Raw genomic sequence first — 22,670 nt, forward strand, 5'->3', positions numbered from 1 at the left:
TAACTATTTCCTAATAGCCAGCTAAGTTTTTCCACTCTGTATCAACTTCTGTGGATCTGCTTTCTGGCACTTTCTCTCCTCGTGGTTTAATTTCACTACAGGCAAAGACACAGATTCCTCTAATCTAATGTCAGTAGTCTGAAAGATGAATGTGTAATCTAAACTAGCCCTCTAGGCTCCCTCTACAGTAAGTGGAGGGGAATTGGTATTTCCAGACAGTGCCGCGTCCCTTACCACAACAGCCCCATCTAAAATGCTGGGTTGAATCCACTTTTACAAAGAACTTCTAAAAGAAACAAGGTAAAATGAAATTGTGAAATATGGTACCAGTCGGAAAAGTTTCCCAGTTTCTACCCTACAACACTGAGACTTTTTTGACGATTTTACCTAAATCCTCAACACCGAGTGGGTATAAATCAGTCAGTCAGTTCCTGTGACTGTAGAAGCTGAATACATTATCTTCCAACTCAAGGCTATATAAGGTTTTCCAGTCCCAAACAATGAATATTAGAAATGGCAAGCGCCTGTGCAACTCAGAGCCAAGCACTGACAATGTTTGAAGTCAAGCTAAAAATACAGCCCCCGTCCAGATCCCAAACAAGGCAGGCAACAACTGCAGATGGTTACAGGGGATACAGTGGTAGGGATGCACAAACACATGCACAAGACACAACATTATACCATTGCTGCTTTCTCACGCTGCCTGCTACCTCCATTCAGTGCATTTCCTGGAAATTCTTACAAATATTTAGCTATTTTACATTCATTCTGAAAGATGTTTTATCATGTTGGTAAATCTACATCAGACAGGGCTTGGCTGCCTGGTTTCCAGCTTTGTGTTATGTACTCATTAACTCAAACGGCTTTTCAGCAGTCCTTGTTCAGTAATGCAGTGCCCAGTCAGACTTCTGTTATAACACCTGTATTCACACATTCTTAGCACAATGCAAAATTTTCCCCAAAATCCAGAGTCATCGGTTCAGCCATTCCCCAACGCTGTGCAAGACAGCCTCCTACTTTGAATTCCTGTTCGCTGCAGGAGCAGGAGGAAGGAGACTTCAGTGCCCAGCGGTCAGTGTTGGGAAATCCCTTCTGTAATTTTGGAGCAGGTCCATCTTTCTTCAACTGATCTTGTTTCTTTATACAAACTAAACCAAAGTTTGTTTAACCTCTTATTGACAAACCTTTAGTGTTAGATTTCCACGGCCTCCCAGTCTAGTTTAGCATTTATTCACCCTTCATGTCAGAAAGGCTTTTTGTCGAAATCTCCTCCACTCCAGTTTAATGAAATTATTTCTTGTCCCTACGGACCTGAAAAGCAGATGATTCTCCTCCTTTTGGAACTTAAATTTAAATGCTATCATCACTCTGCCCCCTTCCATTGCATCTTGTTATGTTATGCTGGGAATCAGCAAATAGCTTTGGTAAGTACAAACTGTCACAAGTATTAAAGGTAGAAGCACCATTCAGCTTTTAAAGAAGTCCCACGTGTGGCTTTGTGCTGTGGGATGTTTTGAGGAATTGTTGCAAGTGTCTCTGTATTAACCTGATCATTCTCTGGGTACCTTGACTTTCAGCTGGGAACTACCAGGCTTTTACCGCTTTTCAGTCAGTGTCCTAACTGGTGCTGTAGGACAGCAGCAATACAGCCCGATTCTACCCAAAGTGTATTGGGACCCCAGTCTGTTAAGGAATGCTTTTGCACAACTTTGCAAGCAGTACCCAAGTGCTGTAGCACTGGTGGGAATTCACGTGACCTGCAGAGAAACAGGGACTTTGTCACATGGAGTTACACGAAAAACTTAGACAAAAACTCAGGCTTGAAAAGTCAAAAGACAAACTTATTGTGTGTGGCCTGGTGGAGGCCGTAAGGTCAGAAAATGTTTGGTCTTACTGGTGCATGGCTTGCTTTTTATAATCTCAAAAAAAAAAAAAAAAAAAGTAGCAGGGCTCTTTCAAAGCCCAGGAGGATGGTGGTGGGTAGGATATTTTCCCTGCTGATGTTGATACACTTCCTGGCACTGCACCCTGCAATTTAATTTACTGTGAAACTGTGCCTTAAAGTGTCAGTCTATCCCTGAATAAAGATTAGGGGATATGGTTTTGTAGAAGAACCAAGAGTTTCTTTCTTTCTTTTTTTTTTTCCTTTCTTTTTTCTTCTTAGTATTGAATGCAGAGAGGAAAAGGCAGGCAGATGCATGTCATAAATAAACCCAAAGTGAACAAAGAACAGATCTCCTGAGGAACTTGCTGTCTCAGTACTTGGAGCACAAAGAAATGAAGTAAGCACGGCCCTTCATAGAGGAAGTCCTTCACTTCCTCAAGAAGTTTGAACATGCCGAGAAAGCAAAACAATTTCACAAGGCCAAAGTATATGGGCTTCTAATCCCATGAGAGTGGTATATGCTCTGTTGCAAATCCAGAGTCAACAGAGCTTTCCTTTAACACAGGCGCAGCACAGTTAAACCTTGGGTCTAATACCGATAAGGTTGTTATCACTTAGGAATTCTTTTAGAAAGTGTCAGGTTTTTCTTTGCAGGATTAAAGCAGAGATTAGAAAAAATTATCTTGGTCTCTTCTTTTTTCTCCCTTAGCTAATTCAATGGATTATAATATAGATGGATCTTAACGTGATTCAGACCTGGGGGGCAACAACAGCATGAGCACAAGGAAAACTCGTAAACATTTTAAAGCACTGTCTGCTTTAAAAACTCTTATCCATGGTAGTTCGTGTACTGTAAAACCCCCATAAAACAGCAGGAAAAAATATGCAGAACTCACCATCCATTGCAAAGAAAGGTGGGTAGGATCTGCTCTGTTTGCTCTGCGTTAAGCACAATTGTTTTATTTCCCTTTCGGCAAATCCCCTACAAAATGAGCTGCAGGCGGGTGCAGCGTTCGGGACGCGGAGCAGGGCCAGGCGTCCCCCCGCTCCCTGGGCTGCTGCCGCCGCTCGGCACGGGGGCTGCAGGCACGGGGGCTGCAGGCCGGCTGCGGGGCGGCCGGGAGATGACAGCTGGGGCGGGAGGGAGTCCCAGGGAGCAACCGCTCCCCGCAGCACAGCTCTGGCCGCAAATATTTACTGGTAAGCGCTGCTGGAGCGGCGATGGTCGAGGGACACAAGCAAGGAGGAATCTGGGAGACGACGTCGTATTATTGGTCCTAACCAATATCACTGGGGAAAAAAAATAAAGACAAGATTTCATGACCTAAAGATGAGCCACTCTATCTGGAAGTTGTCTAGTTTTCCAGCGGTATCAGTGTGTCTGATAAAAGACACTGCCTCTCCCCACAGCCCTTGGTTCGTATATATTTCCAGATCAGCGTTCTTAGCTATTACATTTCTAATCCAGCCTTTCAGAAAGCTGATGGGAAAATAAAAATTAAGAAGCCGCCAATCACAAGCCAGAGGGAGATATAAAGAAATAAATAGACTGGAAAGCCATTAGAACCCTAAGAATCACACCAGTTGCAATTTTTGGTCTCAGACATATACCTGTTTTGACAGCTCTCAGTATTGGAGAAAAGGGAGGGAGGCAGTAGCTGGAGTTCCCAGCTTACCTCTGGCAACGTCACAGCAACTGCAACAGACTGGGGTGCAGACAGAGCTGGATCCCACTTCCAGCTGCAGTGGAAGATGGCCAGGAAGGACAGTAAGGATGTAGGATGCCCAGTCCACAGCAGAGCTGTGACTCCTCGAGGTGTGAGGCTGGCCCCAGAGCTACAGGCAGCGCCTGTCCTTGCACCGTACGTAGGGGCTCTGTTGTTATTTTCACTAGACTCACGCTCAGGCTCGTCACCACCTCCCACTTTTGGTCTTTTCCTTCTCTCACCCTCCCTCTGCATCTGTTTCTGTGCTCCTCTGCATCTCCCTGCCCCGCTGCACCGCCAGCAGCCCCTGCCCAGCTCTGCTCTTGTCCCTCTGTCTCCTCCTGGGCATGACCTGCCCAGAGCCCCGTTAGCTCCTGCTCCACACAGCCGAGACAAGAGCTGCTGGGCCCATCCAGAGCTCCTTCCCCACCAGCATGGCAGCAAACGGTCCCCCGGGCACCGCTGCTGTCGTCGGGGTGCGGGGAAGGATGGCTTCGCATCTGCAGGGGACGGCTCCTCCGAGCCCCAGCCCCAGCTCCTGCTCGCCCTCCCTGTGCCCCACCAGCAGTGGAAGGCTGCAGCCAGCAAAGCCAGACTCGTTGGCTGAAAACATATTAGACCGTGGACGCCTACTTCCAACAGGACATTTTTTTCCTACACAACCCAAATTTTCTCACCGACAAAGGGTCTCTTGCATCGCCATGAGTGGGGAAGGGTGTGCTGCAGCGGGGAGCAGAAGTGGGAGACCATGGAGAACGATTCATCCCCCTGAGCACAGGAGCAACACAAGAGGCAGGAAGATGGCCCAGTTTTGTAATGTGCCCAAGGAGAAACTCAGGAACCGTAGCTTTCTGAAAAATCACACCTATAGCTATGTGACCCCTTTTTTCCCTTATTCAAAATCTTGTATCATCTTTTTCCCCATACACACGCGTGTCTTCTTATGTATTGTCCCAGCTGAAACGACAGTATTTGCCCTACAAACGCCACACAGAAAAGCTACAAATGCTATTTATGCTTAGAGCATGTTTTTTTTTTCTTCCAGTAGAATTTAAATCTTTTTCTGCAATTAGCTTCCAAAGGGTTAACTTAGGATGATTTTTAAAAAAATACAATAAAAGCTTACAGCTCCTGAGATAGTATCAGCCCATTAAACATAGGTAAGAATATGAGAGTGAAAGAGAAGGGAACAGATATTATATATGTAAGGAAAATTAAAACTCAGGATGTTGGGCGTGGGGGGAATGTGCTTTGAAGTACAAAAGATCCATTGTTAATGTGGGACAAAACCTCCCCAGTATGGGACAGAGATAAAAAGGAGGGAGTTTCTAACAGATCAAGGTCAACCAAGATATATGAATAACATAAATGCTATTAATCTCGTACAGCATGAATCAGAGAATTGCAGCAGGGTATAGCTGTGTGGCGGAGTTCATGGCATGAGTGTTTTATGCCACTTTGTATTAGATAATGAGCGTATTCATCACAGACTCCTACACATCATCCAAACTGGCAGAGAAGGAGCTTTAAGGAGCTTGAGAGAACAAATCAAAGAGCTGGATCTAAAGCTCAGAAAGGTAATAGGGATGTTCAAATACTGCCCCAAGTTTAGATATTTGCAAGCATCCATACAATCTGACTCTGCAGGAAATAGCGTGAGAAAGAAGCTCTTAGTTGGACAGCTTGCTGCTTATTATTTATGATGCTGCCTCTGTCATAACAGCCGATTTTACCAATTAGAAAAGATGTAGAGCAATACAGGAAAAGACTACACCAGAAAAAGTCTCTCTTTCTTGCCTTCTTTTTTTTTTTTTTTTTTCTTTTAATTCTCATGGCTGCAAGTTCAGAGACACAAAGAGAATCAATTTTCATCTTGGAGGGCTTAATCTAAACATTGTTGGGAAGCAAGAGACTGAGCCATACTGGAGTCAAAAAGTACATAACCAGATGTAATTCTGATTTCACATGTTGCATTTCCACACATTTTAGTCTCCTGAAATTCCAGAGACACATGTGTTCCACAGGAGAAGCTTAAGGGATAATTTATCTTGGGGAGGAAGGAAATGAAAATGTATACATGTGTGTATATAATTTTGACAACAATCTGCAACCAGATTGTTTGCAGTGGCTTGCACTTCCATTTATTTATTCCAAACAAACATTTTAACTCAATGATATGGATCTATGTAGCATGGTTTTCCTGATTGTTATGCTTTTCAGATTTTTGAAAGCAAGCTGAAATACAGTTGGGACCAAATTAAAATTCCAGAACCGACTAATTCCTTCTCCCTGAGGTTAGCAGGGTTTTCTCAGCATGAACCTAGACTTTCATTCAATTCTACATTTTGGTGCCATGTAATCAATGGAAAAGGGCAAGCCCCATAATGGGGCCAGCTCTCCACAATGAGCACACCCAAACTTAAAAAAAGAGATTTTGAAAGAGGGGCTGGTTGGTTGTAACCCAGTAGCATCTAGAGGCTACACTGCATTTGGAGCTATTCTGCAATACTCTGTCTATGCATATACATACATATATAAATACATACTCTGTGTGTGTGTGTGTGTACGTATACACTACATATGCATGCATATGTGTATTGTACATATACATACATGCAATATGTACTATAAACTGCTTCTTTACCTGATCTTTAGGAGATATATTGTTTGAGCTTAGTGAAGAGAAGTTGGAGCAGGAGAGGGGGGAAATAAAAAGTGAAGGGCGGGCTGGAACGGTTCAAGGTAAAGCACCCCTCAGCAAACATCTGAAAACTGTTCAAAGGCAACACCAGTACTATGAGCGTGAAAAATACCATCACATGTCCAGCTAACTTACAACGTGGGCTTGAGCAGGACGAGAAGAGCAATGGGAGATCAAAGGAAAAGCAGCAGATTTGTTTAAAAACTGTCAGCACAATCATCAGTTTGTGTAGGGAAAATCAGGCGAAAGCATAGAGCAAGATTCAGACCACCAAATTCTCCTTGTGGTTACCCGTATCCAAGTAGCCAAAGGATCCTGAAAGCCTGTACCGGCCAGCAGCCCCGAAGCCTGAGGATCCTACGGTCTGTCCCCCAGTGCCTCCCTGGTGAGCCTGGGAGTTTCCAGAGCCCCTTGTCTTGAGCACACTCCTCTCTGGGAAGAGGCACCCGTCTTCCACACAGGCTCTGCAAGCTCTTGCTTCATGTCCTGCAGACCTTATCTACACTACTGAATACAACAGGCCTGGGATGGCTAAATGCTCTTCCTCTTAAAATAGGTGCTTGCTGCATCCAGGGTCCCTTCTGGGAATTGCTCTGGTGTCCTACGAAGACGATGTCTCCGGAGAAGGCGTTTCAGCCTCACCTACAAGTCGACCTACAGAGCCGATGGTGCAGAGACGTACCCGGCCACCGGACTGCCCTGCCGCCAGGGCCTGCCACCTCACCTGATGGGGACAGGCCATCAGGAGCGGGAGTCAGAGGAGAAGCAGGAGTCGGGGGCAGAGGAACCCCAACCCTCCCGGCTCATCGTCAGGGCACTAAGCTGAGAGGGGGGAATCAGAAATATCAGACCCAGCTTCTGCAATTTTCTAGCCAATGAGTGTCTTATCTAAGACCCATTCCCAGGCTCCTTCCCCTCCCTGAAAACTGCTGGCTCCACCAAGCAGGTACCCTCAAGCAGCCATTGCTCATGCAGAGCTGGGCTGCCCTACTGAGGGGAAACTGAGGCAGCCTCTATTTCTGTAGGAGGGAAGGAACCACTGTGAAAGGAGGCACAAGAAACGGTGCATTCCCATGAAAAACTGAAGTGGGTCAGAGCATCTTCTTTCCAGCTATAGAGAATGAAAATAGGAATGCTTCACTTGTGACGGCAGCCCCACAAAGCTGGGAAGGCTGCGGGAGATGCTTCAACCTTCTCTCCTGCCCTGCCATACAGACGCTCAGCCAGGGCATAAGAACGAACAAAAAAAATGGTAATATTCAGTCTCATAGTTATGGAGTTGTGAATGTAACATTTGGGGTTTTTTTTTATGTAATTGCTACATTCCATTTATTCAGATGTGCAAGACCAAAAAAACCCACCCTTCTCAGAGGCTTTTACCTCGTAGTTAAATATAGTGGTGAAGCAGTTAACATACTTATGTATCACCATGTTGGCATGGGGTTTTTATCTTTTATTGGCACCATTTTATCCCCGGAGACAATAGGAGATTGTTCTCGCTGTGTGTAAAAAGATCTTGTTCTGGCAAGTAGGGTTTTCCCAGTCAACAAGTTTAAAATCCTTGGTAAGGGAGATGTACACCGTGTTGGGACCGGCCTGCTAAGCATCTTCTCGTGGCAGCAATCGCTTCACCATTAACTGCTCCCGGGGCTGCTGCAGCATGGAGCCCATGCCTGCTGTCAAACGAGGCGGAGGAGAGAGCGCCAAACCCGCAACCCTCTACTACACTGTTACTACAAAGACGGGGGGGAAAAAGCCGATTGATCTTCCCCAGACATAACCTATAGCGTAACTGTTAGAAACTACATGGTGAGAAGAAAATAAGCGTGCTTAGAAGCCCTTTCGTTTGCTAAAAAACCCCAAATCCATAGGAAAACAAAGGCTCTGATTCTGTCCTTTGTGTGCCCCAATATAAAAGATGTAGAGGATTTCCTTTTTAATTTGTATCTTCCTGGTTGTATAAATAGTGCAATACATAATTACAACAGTCAGAGGCATTACGGATAAGAAGGTATTTACATCAGAGATGTACATACAAGATTATATGTGCATGGTAAATTTTTATCTCCATCTTTAAATAAATATTATGCTTCATCCACACCCAAAGCCTTGGAAGAAAGCTGTTTTAGTGTAAACAATTAACTTCCTGGCCAACTGTTGAATTATTTGATGACTTGTTGCTGAGAAATTCAGATTCTGTACTGTCAAATACACCTTACAAATTTTGATTAGACAGATAATCCACACTAGATTCATCCAGACATTGTAGTTTATTTGTAGTCATACCACGGTGTTTGGCTGGCCTAGTATTTCAGTTGTTCTCATCTGCAGAGGCTAGAAAGTGATTTGGTTGCTACCAGGTTTGCCAGCAATAAGAAATACGGGCATGAGCAATTGCAGCCTCTGTTGTATATTTCATGAGTGCCCACAGTTCAACCCTTCTGCAAAACGTGCTTCGGATCTCAGATTACATTGAAAAATAAAGTCTCTAGCAGTTGGAGCTGCTGTCAGCTTTCAAAATGTTTACTGAGTGTAAGGCGGTGCAACAGTGATTATAAACCCAACCAAGCCCCCAGGCTCCACGGCGATATGAACCGCCTAGAAGGTCATAGCTGAACTGCGATCCTATAGCCATGACTATTTTCCAGATGCAATGAAATTCATCATCTTGCGGCAGACGGAAAATGAAAAGCTATCTCCTTGCCCTGCAGGGATCAACCTGCAGCTGCATTTCCCTCTCTGCCTCTTCTCTGCAAGGCCCAGCTAGCTATAGATGTGTCAATAAATTCTTTGGGTTTTTTCATTTTACTTAAGCCTTGGAAGTAAACCACTGAAAAAAATTAAAAGGCATTTTTTTCCAAAGCAAAATGGGACTTGAAAAGAGGTGTCCTCATTGACATTAAACTAATCTGTTTCAGGGCAAACAAAATGTTCAAACAGCTGCACTTTGGTATCATTTGCAAAATAAAGGCAGTAGTGCTGTTATTCAACAGCCCGCATGTAGGATTTGGGAGATACTGGTCCAACTTCTGTCTTTCCCTACTGGGATGTGAAATCCTCAGCAGCCATCTCTCAGGAGAGGATCCTGCCCGCCCCAACAAAGCAGCCCTGCTCTGCCAAGCTCTCCTCCTGGAGCTGTTCCACCCCTTTGTATAAAGTAATTACTTAAATATACATTGAACAAAGAGAGAGGGAAATGACTTTGAGGCCTACTAGTTAGGGCACTCTACTGGGAGGTAAAGCAAACCAGTGAATAATTCATTAATGATGTTGTTATTTCAGTGACCCAATAAATTTCTATTGGGGAAGAAAAAGTCATCATCAGGGACTGTGAAAATAACCCCCAGACACCTTGTTACTTGGGGGCACTGTTTTGGGGGGGGGGGCAGGGGGGGGTAATTGTCATAGTTAAATGGATACAAATTACAAAATCCCCTGTGCAGGTGAAATGAGAATTGAAGCCTCCCCAGGCAGGTGCTCTAGTGACAAAATTTTTGGACAAAATGGGAAGCGGAGTTTGTTTCAGAGACTTAAAAAGGCTCGTATCTTAAAAGAAAATAATTGCAACTAAGGCTTTTGAGGAACTGAAGTCAGCCCACATCTTTAATAAATTAATTAAACATTGGGCCTAACTACAGAGTTCCTGAGCTAATTGTTTTAAAAGCATCCTCCCTGCTTTATTTGGAAGCTCTGGCTGCCAGTGACAGGGTACGTCTGGGTCCTGCCGATGTCTGGCATGGCTCCTTTGCTTGCTGACACCACAGCTCATGAAGACTGGAGGTGCCAGCTGGGCAGATAGGCCACCTGAGAGCAACTTAGATACCACAAAAATCAAGAATAAACTCACACATTTCCAGATATGTAAGAAAAGGAAGAAGACCAAGATGCTTGATGGTACCACGTTACAGGCCCCAGGTCTTGCTGAAGAAGGAACTGGAAAATGCAGCTTAATGAACCAAGTGTCATCAGGAGTAATGACCATGTCTGTCAAGGAACTTTACGCCCGTAATATTTTCAGCTTCAAACCATAGTAAAGCAAAGGGAGGCTGGCTGGCTACAAAAGGTAAGCTATTGCAACAAAAAGCACGTTGTTGGAGGATTTAGACGTTCCTGCTGCAGAAAGAGGTGACACAGTGCCCCGAGGAGAGCTCCTTGTCCCACCTCCTCCTGGCCATGGAGAAGTGTTCCTCTGCCTTCCAGAGCCTGAAAACTTTGCCATCTGTTCTCACTTGAGGAAAATTCTCATTTTATCTTTTCCATTTGTTTTAAGCTGGTTTTAAACAGGAGAGGCTCAAAATACAGGCTGTGCAATAGCATATGATACAGTTAATTTCTCTTGCCATCTAATGTTAACAACATATGGAGGCTGGCCTGAGCTGCCAAGGACATAAATCTATCCTTGCCTCCTGGTTCGTTCACTGAATCTCCGTTTTTTATTACTGCACATTCCTCCACAGGACTTCACCAAAACACCTGGTGGGGACCTTCCAGAGGAACGAATCTCACCACACAGATCTCTCTCACAGAAGAGACTCCTCTTCCACCTACCCACCCCCCCAAAAAACCCTCATCTCACATCAATCTCCTTTCCCCCAAATCCAGCTTCCCATTTCCATTGATAAAGCACATTCCATTAATAAAATTGATTCAGGTTTACAGTGTTATACAAACGTCTACAACGCACTGGGTGTTTCTTTAACGTTGTTTGATTTGTGGGTGACTTCAGAGCTCCTGACGGCAGGGGCCATTAGCATCAGCTAGAGCCAAACCGATGGCAGGCAGGTATTGTGCAAGCTTCCTTGCCATTTTGCCAGCTGACCTCGCTCCTGACCCGCCAGTTTGCTGCTATACCCTTCCCATGCCAAACTATGCAGCGGTTTTGAGATGCACACAAATAAACCATCAGGCTCTTTCCAAGATGCTGAATTAACCAATGTTTGAATTCAAGTTTCAGGATGAAGATGTTTACACAAACCTTGAACTGTATCGCAGCCAAGATCTGGCATTTCAAGGCCACTTGTTCAAATGGGTATCACTCTTGTACCCTTTATTAGTTACTGTAGAAAAACAGCAGGTGTAATATTGGGAAGCAAATTGTAATGACAGTTTTTTACAGAGCTGCAAATGGGCCTACAGGGCAGCTCACTGGAAAACCACTGGAACACCACTGGAACAGGGAGGGGTCCTGCAGACTTGAAATGGGCATTTTTCTTTCATTTTAAGTACAACTTGAAGACAAATGTGGGTGTTCTTGTTGTTCTCCCCACATACAGCATTAAACTATGCATTTTTAGGTACCATAGACATAAAAGATGGACTCTGCTTGCAATCAACACGTGCATCTAGTCTGTCACAAAGCCTGTACGTGAACACTAAAATGGAACAAAGTCCGAGATGCGAAACCCACACCTGCCTCAGGTCAAACCAGATGTTAATCAATGCTTGTTTATTATCCTCTCTATGTATCCTGTGTCTTTACAGCATATGTAATGTGCACATTTCATTTTCACTGTAGCAGTACGAATATCTTTTGAGTCTATCAGAGATGGAGGACTAAGCTGTCATCAGGACAGCCTACGAACTCCTTTCTCTTAAAGCAAAAGTTAAGTAACTACAGTTTACTGGTGATGTTTTCCATAAAAAGTTGTAGCTAACTGTCCACGGGACAAATTCTGACCAGAGCTCTCCATAGAAGTTAACTCAAGAATATTTTCATTAAAAACACCTGACTGCATAACCTCGAGCAATAATTCTGTTTTTCAGTATTTACTGAAGTATCATATGACGAACTGGATTATTCAGTAGAAACTTTTGCCACATTGTCTTGCATAGTATGAAGTCATCTGGGTTTCAAAGAACGTGTAATGTTACATCTTAACCTTACCTTTTTCAGTCACTTTTGTTTATTATTTTGACCCAGGTTTGGGGCTTCCCCCCACCCCCCCCCCCAGTTCTAGTTCTTAATTCCCTTTTCAGGAATCCATTAAGCCTGAAGAATACCAACATGCAATCAATATTATTTCAGGGAAGTGTCTTGTCTCTGTATGGAGAAATTAAGCCAGTTTCCTGCGTTTGGAGAAACGCCGACCCTCGGAGAGGCCGGCGGCGGCGGCGGCAGGAGCGAGCGCTGCTGGGCCCCATCCAGACAGACGCTGGGATCTCCCTGGGTGAAGCACGGCACGCCAGATCCAAACCCATCGCTTTTTAGGTGCTCGGACGCACCACGCGTTTCAAAAGCAGTGAAAGAAAGGACGCCGGACGCTGCAAACGCTATTTTATCGCTTTGTCAACAACCGTGCGGGCCTCAGCGTTTAGCAGGAGCTGTTTGCTTGAGGCCTGAGAAGTCTGTTGTCGGCCAGGGCAGACCCACACGCCACCGGTTTCACCATGAGGTGCCTATTCTTTTGTGCATGTGTCGATGCAGCGAGGTGCAGAAGTGCCGCGTCCAGCCGCCGTGTTTCACGCTGGCGAGTTCGGGCCAAGCTCTGGCTGCCGCGGCCGGGTCCCCCCGAGGGGAGCGGGGAGGGGAGGGCGGCCGCCGCGCAGGGAGCACGACGAGCGCCCTCCCACCCACGCCGCCCGACAGCGTGGAAAGGAGTCTCGCAGATAGGTCACTCACTGGAAGTTTATAGAGCTGAATTCAAGAACCTTCCTCTGTGGAACAATGCTAAATGAAAGAGGAAAAAAAAAAAAAAGAAAGAAAAAAGGTTTTCATTGAGCCTTCTGGGTGGGCACAACCACCAGGCCTGAACACGAAGCCCAGGTGAAGCACTGCCTTCCAGATACCCATCCAGCCCCTCAGACAGCAACCGTTTATCATTTACCCTTGGGTCGACAGCTCTGCAATCCTTTCTGTACCTCTTTCCAGAAACCCAAAGGAAGGAAACTTGACTACAATATTAAATGAGTCACATTTGCTGTGTTTTCTTTTTAACCAAAAACACTAATTGAGGTTTGGGTTTTTTTTTTTTTAAAATCAGACTAAACCCCAGTGCTACAGAAAGAGACCTCTCTTCTTAACTCCCCCTCTCTTCACAAGCAAGGGGACCACTTACAAATGCAAAGCGAAGATTATGTGCTAACGTTGGCACGATTTGAGGCCTTACAGCTTGTGAAACTCTCCAAAACATGGTCTCTCTGGCTGGGCAGGGTGAGCGCATTTCGGTAACACTCCTTCCTTTCATAGTTGTTCGAACCCAGGGATATTTTCAGAGCTCGCTGCAACTCCCTTCCTTTGTACGGAAACCAGCCCGCCAGAAGATGGGACGCGGAGCAGAGCCGGGAGCAGGGACACACTCCTATACTGCACAGGATGAAAATTAAATATTAACGTGCACTTTCTGCTGCCTGCCTGCAAGTCACACAGTCACGGCATTTTAACTTGCATAGTGGTGGCGAAGGCAGGTTTGAGCTTTGAAGTGGTGGTAGACCCTCCTGTTCCCCAGTAGCCGCAAGTAAATGCTCCTGCATTTTACTGCACTACATTTTGGATCACGTCTCATTTCATATAATAGACTAAAATGTTCACGCTTAACCTTCCAATTCACAAGAAAATCCTGCTTAGTTTGGAGCAACTGAATCAGTTTCCCGGAGCTGGGAGAGGGAATCTACACAACTTCTTAAACAGTACAGAGGCTTCTTCCAGGGTTTTATCTGACTGAGCTTGCAGCTAAGTGAATTTGTGGCATCATGAAAATACTTTTTAAGGTTATGCCCACGTTGCTCAATGAAGGAGCCAGGGATTGAACGCAAGCACCAGAGCCCCGATCTTCTGCACTGCTTAGCTGTTAGGTCATTCTCTGGCACTAGTTTGGACTGCTCTAGCTAAGCTCTCTCTCCATGACTGAACTTGGATGCAGTTCTGGCAAGAAATTATTCCAGAGGAGGCTCCCAACAGGCAGTATGGCTAAGACTGCACCAGGTTTGAATCTCTTTCCTCTGCTGCTGTCTCAGTCCTCCAAACACTATCTCAGCAGCCTTGGAACCATTGAGCAATCCAAAATATTGCAGACCATCTGCTTCATGCTAGAAAAGCACCAGTCTGAAAAGCTGCAACATAGGCCACATTTCAGGTGTTCTGAACTAAAACATAAATGCAAAATAATACTCTGTCTTAGGATCCAACAGCAGCCAAGGCAACATATATGCAGTGTGGGTGCAGCCAGCCTGCTGCAGGTCTGCTGGATCGCAGCAGTGTAGACGTAAGTCACTCTGCACCATTGGCCTGGGGGCCAAGGATCCCTTTCTGCAGCTGAGTTATTTAGCAGTGTACTAAGAGTCCCAGGCTGTCTCTGAAAATTGATTTAATTCATGACAGTGCAAGTCCCTAAGCCCTACCTAGAAAGCATTGTCTGGCTGCTGAGCAGCACTCCTGCAGCAGGTTTGTTATTCTTCATGCCAAGCTGCTAAGTAAGACTTGCAACTAGTAGAGCTCTTACTTTCACAGGGGGAGAATTCAAGAATCAAATGGGGCTGTAGGTCTCAGAGCACTTGGGTGACCTCTTGAAATCTCAAAATTACTAAAGTGGCAGTTAATCCCAAAATAACAGCTACAAATACCATTCATAAACTAGGTAAACAAGCTGGGAACAGGACAAATTTTGACTAGCAGCTAGCTGCATGGCACTCTTAACATATCTTGCCAGCTCTATCGTGAAAACACACAGCCACCCCAAGCCATACCAAAAAGGAGCCTGGCCACGGAAACTGGTTTCTCTGGTCTTCGTAAAGAACTTAGCCACTCCAATCACAACAAATACCAAAATGCTGGGGAAAGGAGTCCCACAGCTCAATGGCATCTTTTGTGAAAAAAATTCGACACTGCATACTTGCATTATGTCCCCTCAGCTCTTGGATGAGAAGGGAGCGAACAGCTGATCCTTATTTACTTGTGAAACAAAGTCTGTAGGAAAACAGGATTTCACAAAGCCCAAACCATTCCATTCGAAACACCACAGACTGAAGTCCATTGCCAAATATGAGGCAGGATCCTGGGGGAACCCAGGGGACTGGCAACTCTGGAAGTTGCGGTATCCTCAGCCACAGGACAGATGTCCCCAAAGAGCGGAAACACTGGAAGCTGGGGCAAATTGCTCAACTGAATTTCAAAGAAAGAAAAGCAATTTTCCTATAAAAGAGGAACTCTTCAGCAAGCTCCAGTGTGACCAAAAGCTATTGTTTTCTTAAGAACCTGCAGGGCACATTTTTTAAAAGGTACTGAAAGGTGCAGTCTGCAGTCCAAATACTTTTCAACACCGATTCAGTTGACTCCATTTTGGACATACGGCTTTGGGTGGAAAAAAGCATCATTTGCAGATGCATCTCCTGATCTGACTACAGAGTAATCCTTGGTGACTAGCTTAGACTAGATGACTAAACTTTTAGGCAAATGAAATCAGATGACATGAGTCCTGCTGCAAGTGATCCAGCTATTTAAACCTACAGTTAGTCTGAAATGGGAATCACAGGAGAATACCCAGGTGCCACGTATGGAGGAAGAAGCCTCGTGGAAGTGACAATTTTGGGAACAAGTAAGAGAATTCACAGCATCCAGTGCTCTGAGCACTAAGATGCTTCAACAAGCCGGCAGGAAATAGTGGAAGACCCACCATCCCTTTTCAGTGTTGGAAATGCGGGCAATTCATTAGAGATTGGACAGTCTTTCTCTCAAACTGCTTTCTCCCCTTTGTCACTTGACAGCTGAGCAGTTTGCAGGGCTGCTCAGTAACGCAGCGACCCGGGTTACATCCCTCCTCATGCCAGGATTTGCCAGCCAAGAGACAGATCGGAGCTCTGGGGTGCTGTGGAAGGAGCCACTGAGCACATCCCTCATCGAAACTCAGTCAGTGATGACGCCGAATGAGGATAACTAAGCACTGGGACAAGTCACCCGGGGAGCGTGGGGAATCGCTGTGGTCTGGGGTTTTCGAGACCCAGCTGACAAAGTCTTAAGCAATGTGGTCTGAATTCAGCGCTGGCCTGCTTTGAACAGGACCTTGCAGCAGTTTACCTTCTGTGGTCCCCTCTGACCCAAATGACTGATTTTGCAGTGAGTGTGGAAACTAGTGGTCCAAAGGAAAGCAGGTAAGAGGCTACCCAATCCTTTAAACTAGCTATAGCACTCAGATAGGGGCTGGGATATTCAGGGAAGGAAATTTTTGTTCATGCTAAACGTAGAAATAATCCTAAGAGCAGGAGCTTGGCTTCAACCTGTTGTATACCCAAGCAATACACCTAAAACTGGGTTCATAAGAGAACTTAAATGTTATATACATCAGGCTGATACTCATGTCTCACTACACGAAAAAAGATCTAGTTAACAGGGATACTCAAGATGTGCTGAAGAGCGTGATGCTGATGCTCAGACTGGCCCAAAAAGGCATATGCTTGAGCCTGACTAAGTCTGTTTTCGCCAAGTTAAAACCAGCCATGTCACATCCAAGCTGGCTCCCTATTGACATTTCTGCACAATATTTCCCAGTAGTCCAGATACTAGACAGACAGCCTAGGACAGCTCTGCATGCAGCTAGCTCAGTTGCAAAGGACTTACTAGTTCAGGATCTGGGATGTAGGGTGGCTGTGATAACTTTCCCAAACTCAAACCTAAATCAAGGCTCGTAGCAGTATAGTTGCCATGACTAAACTGATGAGCGCAGAGCTGACAGCCAAACAAGACCAGTGCAGGTGTCAGCCCGTGGCATTCACTCATTCATCACACAGATAAGCTGCCTCTGGATAGCTGAGAGTTAACCGTATGGTATTTCTCATTTGAAGGGCAAAACAATTCTGTACTAATCAGGAGCACAAATACTACCGGATTGCATTTTATGCATTTCTCAAGCCCCAAATCTGGATTAAATCACACACACTAGCTGTTTAAATCACTTTTGTAACACAGATGCTGTATAATTAGAAGCTCTAAAAAAGATGAGGAGCGGGACTGTCCTAAACACTACACAAGCATTAACACAGGCCTCAAAAACCAGAACAGAAAAAAAACCAAGGAAATAAAGATGCAAAAATCACCATTATCACTGCAATTTACAGTTTAGGGCTGAGATGCAGAATAAATGCTCTGCTGAAACTTCCAAAGCAAACCAAAAGCAAACCTCACTAGATATTTTTTTTTTTAAATATACACCATCTTTTGTCTTGATAACATAACAGAAATGTATACTACATGCACATAAAATGCAGTAGGTCACTTTATAGGCATTGACCACAGAGATCAAATTTTGTATGTAGTACTTCTATAGCCCAAGTATCATCATGAGAAAGACTTTATAAAATCCGCAGGGAAATAACAAACTTACAAAAAATGCTCTGTGATAATATTTACTGGCAGCACACATAGGAATCACCAAGTTCATAGAATGGTTTGGGTTGGAAGGGACCTTTAAAGATCATCTAGTACAACCCCCTTGCAGCGAGCAGGGACATCTTCAACTAGATCAGGTTGCTCAGAGCCCCGTCCAACCTGACCTTGAATGTTTCTAGGGATGGGGCATCTACCACCTCTCTGGGCAACCTGTGCAGTGGTTCACCACCCTCATTGTAAAAAATGTCTGCCTTATATCTAGTCTGAAACTACCCTCCTCTAGTTTAAAACCATTACCCTTTGTCCTATCGCAGCAGGCCCTGCTAAAATGTTTGTCCCCATCTTTCTCATAGGCCCCCTTTAAGTACTGAAATGCTGCAATAAGGTCTCCCCAGAGCCTTCTCTTCTCCAGGCTGAACAACCCCAACTCTCTCAGCCTTTCCTCATAGGAGAGGTGTTCCATCTCTCTGATCATTTTGTGGCCCTCCGCTGGACCTGCTCTAGCAGGTCCACGTTCTTCTTATGCTGGGGACCCTGAGGCTTGATGCAGTACTCCAGGTGGGGTCTCATGAGAGTGGAGTAGAGGGGAGAGAATCCCCTCCCTCGACCTGCTGGCCACGCTTCTTTTGATGCAGCCCAGGATACGGTTGGCTTTCTGGGTTGCAAACGCACGTTGCCAGGTCACGATGAGTTTCTTGTCAACCAACACCCCCAAGTCCTTCTCAGGGCTGCTCTCAATCTGTTCTCTGCCTGGCCTGTATTTGTGCTTGGGATTTCCCCGACCCATGTGCAGGACCTTGCACAGTTATTTGATTTTTTGAAAGCAAAAAGCAAATGAAGAAGAAATTATCTTCCCATATTCTAAAATTATTCATTTTTATACTACAGAATCAACAAAGATGAAGGATCTTCTTGCATTATGCATCTTACAGAGAATTGAGGTACGCAAGAATTATGCATCTTGCATTACACATACTTGTCGAGTTAACATATATAACCCAGTCTTAAGAATGGTATTCACTTCACAACATCCCATTGAAGAGTCTGATCATGGAGGTAAAAAGAAAACCCCAAGACCTTACCAAAGACATTTCTCTGAAAATGGCAAGTACACAAAATTTTAAGTTAGTTATTATCGTAGGACAGATACCTTCTTCTACTTACCAAATCATTAATTTTCTTTGTAGGGATTTTTTATAACATGGATTATATGTATGCTAACTGTGGGACGACTAAATACAAATTCAATTGTAAGAGCATAATTGGAAGGACACTTTCTTCTGCTGAGTTTTTATTAACGCTGATGTTTTGCAAGGCAAGACTTTGCAGAACTAAAGTTGCTTTTGCATGAGCGGCCATGATAAAAGTTGAAAAGCTGAAAGACTGATATTGGGGGGGGGGGGGGGGGGGGCTTTTGCTTTATTTCTTGGGTATGCATTCTTGATTAATTTGATTCTTAAATTCTTGATAACTCATTGCTCTTGAAACCTCCCTAAGTAATTTTCACGTTCACAGTTCAAAGAAGCACGACCCTCTAAGAACAACTAAATTAAGTGACTCAGCCATTGAGAACTGCAACATTCACCCTTTAGCTGTCTACAGGCCCCAAAGGAAAAAAAAATCCATACAAATTAAAGGTAAAAAAAATCAAAGTCAGAAGCAAGTAAAAAAACACTCTAACACGAAAAATTTAACACAGTACTTGAAATTTTTCATGCACTGAACTATGTATTATATTAGACACTATTAGTAAGAGCTATTAGTGTTCTGGGCTATGTTCCTCCTACAGCTGTTGCTGTTAGTGGATAGATAACATTTATAGTAAGCAGTTTCTCTTAAATAAAAGTGCAAATTTTATGAGTAAAATTCCTAAGAAGCCAGTCACAAATCTTAGTGACCCCTTTGTACCAGGCAGTTATACAGAGGTCCAGTCAAGATCAGGAGCAAGTATTGATGAATGCATTGCGTCCATCTAAGAGATTTTAAAAAACATGCTGGGAGGGAACATACCTTTTTCCACCCCAAACTGTACCTCATGGAGCTACCACACTAAGCGAAATGGTAAGAAAGCTGCCCAGCATCACAAAATTTAGGTACACGAAGTGGCTGGTCAACTGGGGAGGAAGGGGGCGAGGACCGCACTCAAGTGTGCTCCCACCATCTTGCCAGAAACACCTCGCTATGTCAGCTGTTGCAAACCCAGAGTTAAAGGTCCAAGCACTCCTCTCCTTGTTTCTCTTGCTCCCTTCACAGTGAATCTCTGCTTAATATGCAGCAATCTCAGCTTCAACCTGTGACATATCTGGAGCACACCTGTGTAGCACCACTCACCATCTTTATGAAGGAGGAATCAGGCAGAGCCAAGCCATACGTTAACCGCCAAGTCCAACACATGACGTCAGCTTTCAGTCAGAATCCAGAAACATTTAAGTCTCCTGAATGCATACACTTAAAGTGTTTTAACCACAGGATTATGCCATCAGTGTTTCTTGCATTTAACATATGCCCACGTTATGATCAACACCAGCAAAACTGGAATAAGTGTTACAAGTTTCCTACAAAAAAAAAAAAAAAAAAACCAAAACAAAAAAAACCAAAAACCACCAAAACTTTGACTCCTCAGGGAAAAAACAGCAGCACTTGAAAATCCAAAGTCGAGTAACACTACAACTGATGGCCAACAATTATTTACAATAGAAATTCCCGGTTTTGCTTAACCAGTGTCAGACTATCCTGAAAGTAACAGCTTTTAAGTGGAATCTGATTCACATTTCGGGTAGAAATAGTATCAAGGCTTATCAATGTAATCTGCAGAAATGATTTCCATTGTTCTGTGTATATAGAGAAATGAACTAATAGGGCTGTCTTCAGAAGTTCCTTGTTCTAAGAGGTAGAGGTAAATTTGATCCATCAAAAACAACTCATCATCCTTTAAGACAAAAATCCATATGAAAACTTTCTATGAAAGTTGCAAGAGACATTGTCAAATTAATTCATTAATTAGAAGTCAGAGACTCAAAGAGCAGACCAGCTAAGCAATAGTCCTGCAGGTGCTCGTGCTACCAATTAGCCAACGACTGGCACTGGCTTTATTCCAGTAACGCTTCCACCAGTAAGACCTGCAGACTTCGCTCAAACACCCGGTCACTACTAATGGAAAAAATGCACCTAAGGCTTCAGACTCCAGGAGCAAGCTCTCACCAGCTACGTACAGCAGCAGCAGAAGTGGACTGACCAGCAACGTTACTGCAATTATATTAAACAACAAGAGTCAATTAATGAACACATGCAAGTGAAGCTTGCTTTATAGTTATTTTACTAATAAACAATTTATAGCAGCAGCGGTCTGTTCCATGTGCAACTGGGCATTTGGAAGTCATGGGACTACACCAACCTAGAAAATTAAGAAGGATGGGCATCTGTGCAGCCGTGTATAATGAAGAATCAATGAACAACTTCTCGTATTACACTAAGGATACCCCCGCAAACACTGTGTTTCTTTGACCACAAGAAAAATTAAGAGTGAAGACTACACGAACAGCTGTAAAAACATGGGGATAACTGTAACTATGCCTCAATATAAAAGAGCAAAAATGTTTTAAACTTTTTCAAATATATACCTTTCTGGTTTAGGCAAAAAAAATTACAAACAATAGCTGGAAAGCTGATGCTGTTTGCAATACTTTTAAGCCTCACTGCATGCAAGTTTCCTTAGGTAGAAAATATACCACAGGCGAAAATCCAGGAAAGCTGACTTTTCTTTCATTTGGGAAGGGTGGGGAAAAAAAAAAAACCAAACAAACAACAATTACGTATCAGAAAAAAGTTTAAAGTTGATCATGCAGACACTTCAGCAGCTAAAGGAAAATATACCTAAAACAAATTTTGCTACTGTTTTAATCCCACTTGCATATGCAATACTTACAACAGGTAGATGGCACAGTCACATATTTTAAGCATTTTCAGTTGTCTGAAAGTCATTGATTTTAAAAAGTTGGCTTACCTGTAAAATATGGATGTATAAAAATACAAAGCATCACTGCAGTTAAGAAAAAAAAAGTTAGAAATTGCTAGGTGGTTATTTATTAACTGCACTCAACATGCAGTAGGGCAGCCTTCTGCCTGTCCTTGTGGGGTGCATAACAAGTGCACAGAGGAAGAAGGGGCATGGAAGTGGAAAGGATATGCTAAGTAGAGAAGAAACAGATGCTAAAAGTATCCTTAGAAGTATAAAGGAAAAAGATAAGGATGTTGGGATGGTAGAAAAGAACAACATACATAGGACAAACATACACTGGACTCCACTGCTTCTGGGTAGCTGTGCACATATGCTAATCACATTTTAGCATAATTAGAATTTTCTTTTCCTTATTAAGACTTATCTATTTCCATACCAGAGGTTATTCACCTTCTCTTCAAAAATCCAGGACGCAATAGTAGTTTCATGAGATGAACTTTTTGTTCAAGTGAACAATGCAAGCAACCACACAGGAGGGACTAATGCAGAGTTTTACGGGAAAACATTCTCAAAAAGTAGAAAAGAGATTAAAAGCTTTCTGATGTTAGGATAGCACATTAATAAAACCACTTTTCCTCACCTGTTGTCATTGTTCAAAGGGAGGGAAGCAGACCCAGAAAGAGTAGGGTGTTGAAACCAGGTTAAAAGGTGTTGCAGGATGAGGACGGTGTCCATACTCCAGGTGAGATAGCAAAGAGAATGCTTGGAGACAACCTCCTCTCTGTAAGAGGACTGGGAGTGTGAGTGATGGGTCATTTCTGAAATGCGTTAATACGAGTTGCAGGCTACTTGAATCATAATTCAAGATGTCCATGTTCCTGTAGTGTCCACATCAATAAAAGTAGATGACAAAACTAAAGAAGTTACATTCGTGAGTTGCTTGAATAAAATGGAATTTTCTCTCCCCACCTCCCCTCCCCCAGCTGTTTTTACCCCAAACTTCAAAGCCTTATTTGCATTCATACAAAATCTGTTTACAGTCAACTTCACTGCAGTAGTGGAGCCCCCCCCTGCCCCTCCCCAGCTAAGACACAAAGCAAAGC

The 22,670-nt window shown here is 43.9% G+C and overlaps 1 long non-coding RNA gene across 2 annotated transcripts; it reads right to left on the minus strand.

Annotated features, from left to right (window-relative positions):
• Positions 1 to 11,723: 11,723 nt before the first annotated feature.
• Positions 11,724 to 22,515, minus strand: LOC115350755. 2 transcript variants are annotated; one of them, XR_003926588.2, is made up of 3 exons: positions 18,631 to 22,515; positions 13,348 to 13,595; positions 11,724 to 12,959 (listed from the first exon to the last, which is right to left on the minus strand). It is a non-coding gene; the product is annotated as an uncharacterized LOC115350755 (long non-coding RNA). The 2 variants fall into 2 exon arrangements; XR_003926587.2 differs by having other exon boundaries at positions 11,724 to 13,595.
• Between the last annotated feature and the right edge of the window lie 155 nt (positions 22,516 to 22,670).

This window comes from Aquila chrysaetos, chromosome 14 (genome assembly GCF_900496995.4).
Source record: "Aquila chrysaetos chrysaetos chromosome 14, bAquChr1.4, whole genome shotgun sequence".
Taxonomy (NCBI): domain Eukaryota; kingdom Metazoa; phylum Chordata; class Aves; order Accipitriformes; family Accipitridae; genus Aquila; species Aquila chrysaetos.